This window comes from Trichechus manatus, unplaced genomic scaffold, assembly GCF_000243295.1.
Source record: "Trichechus manatus latirostris isolate Lorelei unplaced genomic scaffold, TriManLat1.0 scaffold00043, whole genome shotgun sequence".
Classification (NCBI taxonomy): Eukaryota; Metazoa; Chordata; class Mammalia; order Sirenia; family Trichechidae; genus Trichechus; species Trichechus manatus.
In genome coordinates, this window is record NW_004443979.1 from 1978803 (window position 1) to 1987628 (window position 8826).

Consider the following 8826-nt stretch of genomic DNA (forward strand, 5'->3'; position numbering starts at 1 on the left):
CAAACCTGCTCCTTAGCCCGTCTATGACACTGTCCATTTCTGAAATCTTGTTGTTTATCTTTTGGATTTCTAATTGTTTTTGTATGATTTCTAGTTGTGAATTTATTTTAGCATTTTATTCCTGTATTATTTTTTTCTTTACTTCCATTTTTTGTCTGTATTTTCCATGAATTTGTCTATTTTTTCCTCATTTTGTCTGCTTTTTGCTTCAACTCTTGGATAATTCCGAATATTAGAGATTTGAATTCCGTATCAGTTAGGTCTTGTGCCTTTTCTTCTACTGGAAAGTTGTCTGGTGTTTTATTTTGGTCGCCTACTGGAACCATCCCGTCCTGTTTTTGTAAATGTTTTGATATTGTCTGCTGTCTTCGGGGCATTCAGTGGTTATTTTCCTCGTTTATTGATTGTAGATTTGTTTGTTTCATCCTGCTTTTTTGTTTTATTTGGTTATGTCTGAGGAGGCGGGCTGTGTGTACTTTGTTGTTTGCTCCTCTGCAGGTACGATACTTTTCACCTCTTTCTCCAATGGGCAGGGTCAGTCAGTCAGCTATGGTACAGCAGGGCAGGTCCAGCTGAAGGGGATTTACTGGGACAGGTTTTTTGTGGCACGTAACATGGTTGACAGTGCGGACTGGGAATCAGCGCAGGGCAGGTTCCGGTAGGCCATGCCTGTGCTGCTTGGGAGTGTGATGTTCAGCGCATGGTGCAGGTAGGCAGGAATGAGGGGGTAGATTTTGATCTGTGGAGCTAAGATGGGTATGGGAAAGATGAGAGAGAGGAAAGAGGAACAGGAGCCAAAAACATGCACACAGACAAAAAAGAGTGCTAAGGGAGCTTGCTATTGGAGTGGAGAGATGAGAGACTGAGAAAACGGGAAAAACAAAAATGAAAAAAAAGAAAAAGGGTAAAAGAAAAAAATGAATAAATCAAGAACCTGGAAATGAAAAAAGACAAAAAGGGAATAAGAGAGAGAAGAAAACTAAACAAATGGAAAAAAGAAAACAAGAAAAAAGAAATGCTCCCAGGGATGTCCCTGTGCATCTGCGCAGAGTAAGGGACTATCTTCCAAGCCGCGTGGTACTGCCTAGCTAGAAGGGGCTCCCAAGTAGAGAAAAGAAAACAAAAACAAACAAACAAACATATCAAAACAAAACAAATCAGAGCAAACAAACAAAAAAGCCCCAGGGGTCCCACCAGCGTGGCAGCACGGGCCAGGAAGCAGTTTCACAGTCAAGTGGTGTTTCGCAGCCTTTCAGGAAAAAGCAAAGATGGCACACGGAACCAGGTATTTGAGAGAAAGGAGGGGGAGGTGGTGAGAAGTAAGGAAGAAATCTAAAGAAGTGGAAAAAAGCAACACTAGCAGCCAACAAATGGCACTCAGGGAGCTGGCCAGTGCGGGCGGGTGGAATCCAAGCGGCACTGGGGGGAAGCTCATGCTTCCTCGCCAATAGACTGTGGCTGCAGGAAGCAGAGGAGGCTAAGCAGGGGTGAAGAACGGTGAGGGGTGGGAAAGCCTATATCATGGGTTACCAGTTGTTCTGTCTCCTGCTGGAAGCTCCATGAAGCTGCTTTCTCATACCTCCTGTTCACTGATCTCCGATAGGAGTCCAAGATGGTGGATCCTTGCTGCAGTAGCTGATATGGGGCCTCTGCATGTATCTCTCCTCGCGCTCTGTTCTCGGTCAGTTTCTTATTCCACTCAGTGCTTGGCTGAGTTCTTTATCTCTTCATTTGATGGTTAGGGCTTCAGGATTCATGTGTGACTGTGTTTGACTTAGTTTTTCTGATCTTTGCTGCGGAGGGACAGCGTGGTGCTCCTGACTAATGCACCATGTTTCCCGGTGACCACACATACTCTTTGATGTGCTTCTTGTAGGGCTTCTTTTGTGAAACTAGTTTCCTGCAAGTGATGGTTGACAACACTATCAATACCATCAATCACTTTGCTTTTGTTCCTTCACCACTGGGGTCTTCAGAAGAGGCATTTCCACCAATAAGCAAGTCATCAATGTTACCCTCTGTCCTGCTGATGACCATCTATCTCCAGGCACAGCAGGTCTGTGATCTCCCGGATCTAGTAAACGTCGGGGAACATCTAACCATAGCTGATGAGGTCCCTGTAGATAACCATGACCACGGCTGGTGGGAGACAAAAGCGGTGGTAGCTTAGCAGGAGCCGGAAGCTCAGAGCGAGCGTGATGCAGCTGGAGTGGTGCTCAGGGAGAGGAGGCAGAAGGTGGAGGAAAAACCCTTATCCTTTATTTTTATGGAAGATAAAGTCACTGTTACTATTGGTTTGACCACTATATTCAAACCAGTTAATTACGTTGATTAAAGAATTTTAAAAGACAGCCTAAAGCTAGCCATGTTTATAGCAATATGAAGCTACATTTTCAAGCATGTTGTGTTGTTTGACATTGAGTGGCTAATGCCAAATAAAGGTGAAGTTGATTCTGAAATAAAAGTATAAGTGGCTAACTTGGCTACCTGGTAGATGTCTCCAAAACAGCATTCATATCTGCTTCAGAGGCTGCATAAGGCTAGGACTGCATGACCAGAATATATACTACAGCCGTGTACCTTGATTGTGGGAACATTGCCCTCTTCTTCTGGTCCTCATAGTCACTTTTCAGATATGTCCATAGTCCAACAGTCATTTATGGTAAGATGTAGAAAGCATTAATATATGTTTAGAATTTTTTAAACTTTATCATTTTAAACCCTAATTCCTAACAATTTAGAGAACAGGGAGAGAAAAAGATTGGTAAAAGGAAGGCATGACATATAATCCAACTATTTGTTATAAGTATGGTGTTTCAGGTGTATAGATAGTCTTTTTGGGAATAAAAATCTGTAGTAGAAATCTCCTTTCATGATGATAAAGAAATAGAACTATTTGAAACAGAAATACTTTTAACATTTTACCACAATTGCTGTCTGTCTGTCTATCTATCATCTATGTATCCATCCAGCCATCAGTCATAATCATTTATAATCTATCTATATTTGCTGCTGTATCATTTGAATCTAAGTTGTGGACTTTATGACACTTCACCCCTAAATACTTCAGCATTCACCTGTTACATGCATAATGCCATAGTCACACCTAAGACAATCAATAGTAATTCAATAATATCTAATATACAATTATATTCCAATTTCTACAATTGTCCCCAGGATGTCTTTTAGAACTCAAACAAATGTTTTTATATAATATTTTGTCAACCGAATAATCAAGTTTTCACGTTCGTGTGTAATAATTCTATTTTCTCAAAAGTCATTGGCTGTTGAATAGGCTTGGGTTTCCATGGCCCTAAGCCTCCAACTAAACCCTCCACAGTGATTTGCTGAAATGAGAAATGCTAACTGCCAAAACTGAAGAATATTAATCAGCAACCAGCCAAATTGTGATTTCCAAGGTGCTAATCACTTGGAAAAATTTCCTCTCATTGGCTCAGTCTACAGATAATGACTAATTGAAAAGTGGCTAGAATAATGAGAAGGTATGTTAATAGGTCTTTGTGCCCAAAGGCTTTGGATTATAAATTATGAAGACTGTATTAGCCAGATGGACAGGATTAATTAGCATGCTAATATTATTACCTGGCATCTTATGGTGGTTGAGTGTAAACAAAGTGATCATAACTATTTCAACATAGTTTATTTGTCATTACACTGCTTGCTGTGGGTAGTGAGGAATAAGGTTTTATTCTGTAGTTAGAGCATTAACTGAGAGTCAGTAATTCTGGATGCTGATAACTAGCAAAGCCTTTAGTCCTCTGTGCCTTAGCTAAAATCAGTCTTCATGTGCTGCAATTGCCTCCATCTCTAGTAAATGAAGGCTGCATGACAGAGAGAGAGAAAAAAAAAAAAAAAAAAAGCAAATACTGGGACTCTAGAAACTTGGACTCTAATCTTGGTTCTGTAACCGATACTGGGAAACCCACTTACTCTGTTTAAGCCTCAGTTTCTTTATCTGTAACATAAAGAGTCTGAATTAGAAATTGTCTAAGCTCCTTTCCAGGTTTGAGAATTTATGGAACTATGTAGACTCATGCCCTGTAACAGATCTGGAGTGGGAGGAGAAGTAGGCTAAGAGCAAATGTGTCTCACTAGAACAACTGAAATCAGTATTTCCAAATGAAAACAATTCCTATGAACTAACATACCAGGGATGATTTTATGTTTTCCAAATTATACAGGCTGCCTTTGTGGCTTCTGTCTTAGTTAGCTAGTGCTGCTATAACTGAAATATCACAAGTGGATGGATTTAACAAAGATAAATTTATTTTTTTACAGTCTAGTAGGGTAGAAGTCTAAATTCGGGGTGTCAGCTTCAGGGGAAGACTTCCTTTCTCTGTCGGCTCTGGAGGAAGGTCCTTGTCATCAATTTTCCCCTGGACTAGGAGCGTCTCTGCTAGGAACCCCAGGTCGAAAGAACACGCTCTGCTCCCAGCTCTGCTTTCTTGATGGTATGAGGTCCCCCTGTCCCTCTGCTTGCTTCTCTCTTTTATATCTTAAAAGAGATTGGCTCAAGACACAATCTAATCTTGTAGACTAAGTCCTGCCTCATTAACATAACTGGTACTTATCCACCTCATTAACATCATAGAGGGAGGATTTACAACACATAGGAAAATCACATCAGATGACAAAATGGTGGACAATAACACAATATTGGGAGTCATGGCCTAGCCAAACTGATACACATATTTTTTGAGGACACAATTCAATTCATGAAAGCTTCCTACACGGACACTCATCTAGGTAAGTAGATGGTTGTCTTGTTTGCTGTTTCCTGGAACTATCACTCTACCCAGGTACTGTGGGAATTCTGGGAAGGAGATAGGGAAGAGATTCCATCTCAAATCATCACGGAGGGCTGAGCACTCTCTTTAGCTCAATAGGAAGAAATAATTTTACTTTCAAATTTCTTGATCTTAATGGTTTCAATTGTACTATGGTGAAACTACTTGACAGAGTAAAATTTTCCTGCAATTGGAATATGAAGAGTACAGTTTGAATCAAAAGAATACTTTCCTCAATGAATATGTGGCTTCGATCAGTAATATTTCTACTATTAAACATAATGATCTTTACTAACATTTAATGAGAATTTACAATTGATAGACACAGGAATAACTGCTCTACAAAGATTCCGGGTGGAATAGAACCAGTTTTGGTTAGCAGCTGAGTGTGCTAACTGTTTGTACCACCCAGGGACTCCTATTATAGTTAATCCTCACAAACACCATGACATGGACACTTTATAGAGAATTTAATACATTGAAAGAAACTAGATCTCAGACAGTTTAGCTGTCCAACGAAGATAAGGGACAGAGCTGGAATTTAAAGCCAGGGCGTGCTATCAAAGTACTTGCTACTGTTCATGATGCTGTACTTCAGGTTATGGAAGGCTTGAAGTCTTTGCTCAGCTACACCTACAGCTCTGTGCCTCATAGAAGAGACCTATCATTCAGGAACCCTGAATCCTGCTTGTTGCATACTGCTCTGTGGCTTCTCAACTTTCTAGGTGGAGTACTTGGCAGTTAGATTGTAGAAGGGATTCAAGAATTGGGGGACTGGCTGTCAAGGTCCATTCTAGTCGCGAGTGTCTTTGATCCTCCTGAAACTCATTGCATACATTTGGGCTGTGATAATGTCTTAGTAATCTAGTGCTGCTATGACAGAAATACCACAAGTGGTTGGCTTTAACTAACATTAATTTATTCTCTCACAGTCTAGAAGGCTAGAAGTCCAAATTCAGGGTGCCAGCTCCAGGGGAAGCTTTCTCTTTCTGTCAGCTCTGGAGGAAGGTCCTTGTCATCAGTTTTCCCCTGGTCTATAAGCTTCTCAGTGCAGGGACCCTGGGTCCAAAGAACGTGCTCCCCATCTGGTTCTTCATTCATGGCAGTAGGAGGTCCCTCTGTCTCTCTGCTCACTTCTCTCTTTTATATCTCAAAACAGATTGACTCAAGATACAAAGTAATCTTGTAGATTGAGTCCTGTCTCATTAATATAACTGTCTCTAATTGTGCCTCATTAACATCATAGAAGTAGGATTTACAACACATAAGAAGGTCACATTAGATGATAAAATGGTGGACAATCACACAATACTGAGAATAATGGCCTAGCCAAGTTGACACATATTTTTGGGGACACAATTCAATCCATGACAGGTAGGTACTACTTTAGGGCTGGCACTTAGCCTTATTTCAAGGTAATACCCCTGATCCGTCGCTTTCATGTTCAACAGAGTTAACAGGCGGTATTGATAAGCACGTTGGTAGTAGTGTCACATTCCTGCTATGCTTTGTTGGCTTTCCAAAATGCCTCTCTTTTCACTTTGCCAGACAGTGACTCAATAGACAACATAACACTTAAGTAACAGAATTCAGTTACAACTTTCAGTTTTACTTGAAAAGTTTTTTCCTTTTCAATAAAAATTTATATAATTATCTAAAAAACTGAAGGGAATCTGGTTGCTACTATATTTAAGTAACAATTTGATATTATAGTGTTGACATGTCTGTAAAGTACGTGCTAACTCACTGTTTATCTCAAGCAAAAGTACCCTGGGATCTGTCCCCAAAGTGGCTCTGATTGTATTGCTGTATAGAATTGATAACTGGGTTAATAATTATTAACAATAATAATTATAAGTAACATTTTTCAAGTAGCTCCTGTCTGCCAGGCACTGAGTTACATTTTTCACAATATTATCACACTTAATCCTTAAAATAACCTGATGAAATAAATGCTAATATTGTCCTTATTTTGTTTTATTTCTTTTTAAAATAAAAAAAATTCCTAAAGCAATACATACATATGCTGAACAGCGAAGAAAAACTTACAATAAAAAGCAACTTTCATGCTATTTTTCTCCAGCCCAAGTTTTATTTTCTCTTCCCAGAGGTAACCTCTTTAAATTGTTTTTAGTTCTGTGGGTATTTATCTTCATAATTCTAGGTAGGTGCTAATAATTATGTTTAATAAATTTAGATAGCTCCATATTGTATGATCCCGTTTATATAAGATGTCCAGAATAGGTAAATTCATGGAGATAGAAAGCAGACTAATGGTTGCCAGGGGCTGCAAGATTAGTAGGGAGTGACTGATAATGGATATGGGATTTCTTTTGGGGATGATGAAAATGTTCTGAAATTAGATAGTGGTAATGGTCTCAACATTGTGAATGTACTAAAAGCCACTGAACTGAACACTTTAAAACGATTAAATCGGTGAATTTTATGTTAATGTTACCTCAACAACAAAAAAATTTAGTTCCTTTTTCTTCTCAAGTTTTCATATTTATATTAACTTTAATTTTTTTTGTTGTTCTCTTTTTAGAGTTGAGGAAAATTGAGACAAGAGAGGTTAACTTTCCCAAGATCACACACATGGTAAACTTAGTATTTAACCCCAAGCAGCATGATCACATTTCCTTCCAGGATGGGAATTTTGGTGGCTGAAAATACGTAATTGGAAAGGAAAGAAGACCTTTGATTAATCTTGCAGTTGTTTGCAGACTGAAAAATTTTCTCATACATGTGAACTTTGGCCAAAAAATGCCATTATTGTATCATAACCACTAAATCATCACCAGACATTATATGGCTTACACACACAAACGTAGGAATCTCCTAATGGATTGAAGAAATCCCATTAAATTGAGTTTCAGATTTATGAAAATAGAACCAATCCAGTTTGGTATATGAAGGGTTACAGCAGCTTCCTTCTAACATCTGTTTAAAGAAGTGATTTTGGAATTAAGCTGTTACCAGTTACTGTTATATTTATGCATGACCCTTGACTGCTAATAGTATGACTCAACTGAATTCCATTAGTGATTTTAGCAACAATGTAAAGATGTGTAATTGTTGGTGTTGGTTGAATATGTCTAATAAGCAGCTGGAAGCAGTGCCTCTGTTCTGTTTCCAAAAGTGATAGAAATAGCTACCTTTTATCATTGCTAAGGAAGAGTTGGGGAGAAGAGAACCACCTTTCATCCCAGGGCCAGAGGACCAGTGCTAGGAAACGGTGCCAAATATCATCAAATGCCCAGAGCATTTAAGCAAGGAGAAGAAAATGATGTCCCAGAAAGGGAATGTGTTTTCAAAAAGGTCTTTCTACCTTGTAGCCCTGTTTTGTTCTCTGTTTAAATATTCTCTTAACATTCTGTAATTCAACAAGCAAACGTTTATGAGGCATTAATTAAACTCCTACAGTGACCTCACTGAGCTAGATTTTGTGGGGACTACAAAGGTGGTAGAAGACATATCTACTCTTGAGAAATTTATAGTCCATCCAGATTGACAGGCAAGATATACATAAAACATGAAACCCCTAGTGTTCTTTGATTCAAGATAGAATTTAAGCAGATGTTATACTCTGTGATGCAGGTAACAAATGCTAAGAGAATCTAGAATTTTTTTTTCTTTTGTTATTATTGTATAAAAAGTTCCCAGGGTGGCACAGATAGATAACACACTTGGCTACTAACCAAAAGGTTGGTGGCTTGAGGCCACGCAGATATGCCTTGGAAGAAAGGCATGGAAATCTACTTTCAAAAAATCATCCACTGAACACGAATAGACATATGCACACCCATGTCCATGGCAGCATTGTTCACGATAGCAAAAAGATGGAAACAACCTAGATGCCCATCAACAGATGAATGGATAAACAAACTATGGTACATACACACATGGAATATTATGCAATGGTAAAGAACAATGATGAATCTGTGAAGCATCTCATAACATGGATGAAACTGGAAGACATTAGGCTGAGTGAAATAAGTCAATCACAAAAGGACAAATA

The 8826-nt window shown here is 38.9% G+C and overlaps 1 pseudogene; it reads right to left on the reverse strand.

Moving 5' to 3' along the window:
* Window positions 1–2131, reverse strand: part of LOC101350967 (translationally-controlled tumor protein-like) — a 2772-nt pseudogene extending 641 nt beyond the window's left edge.
* Window positions 2132–8826: the final 6695 nt, after the last annotated feature.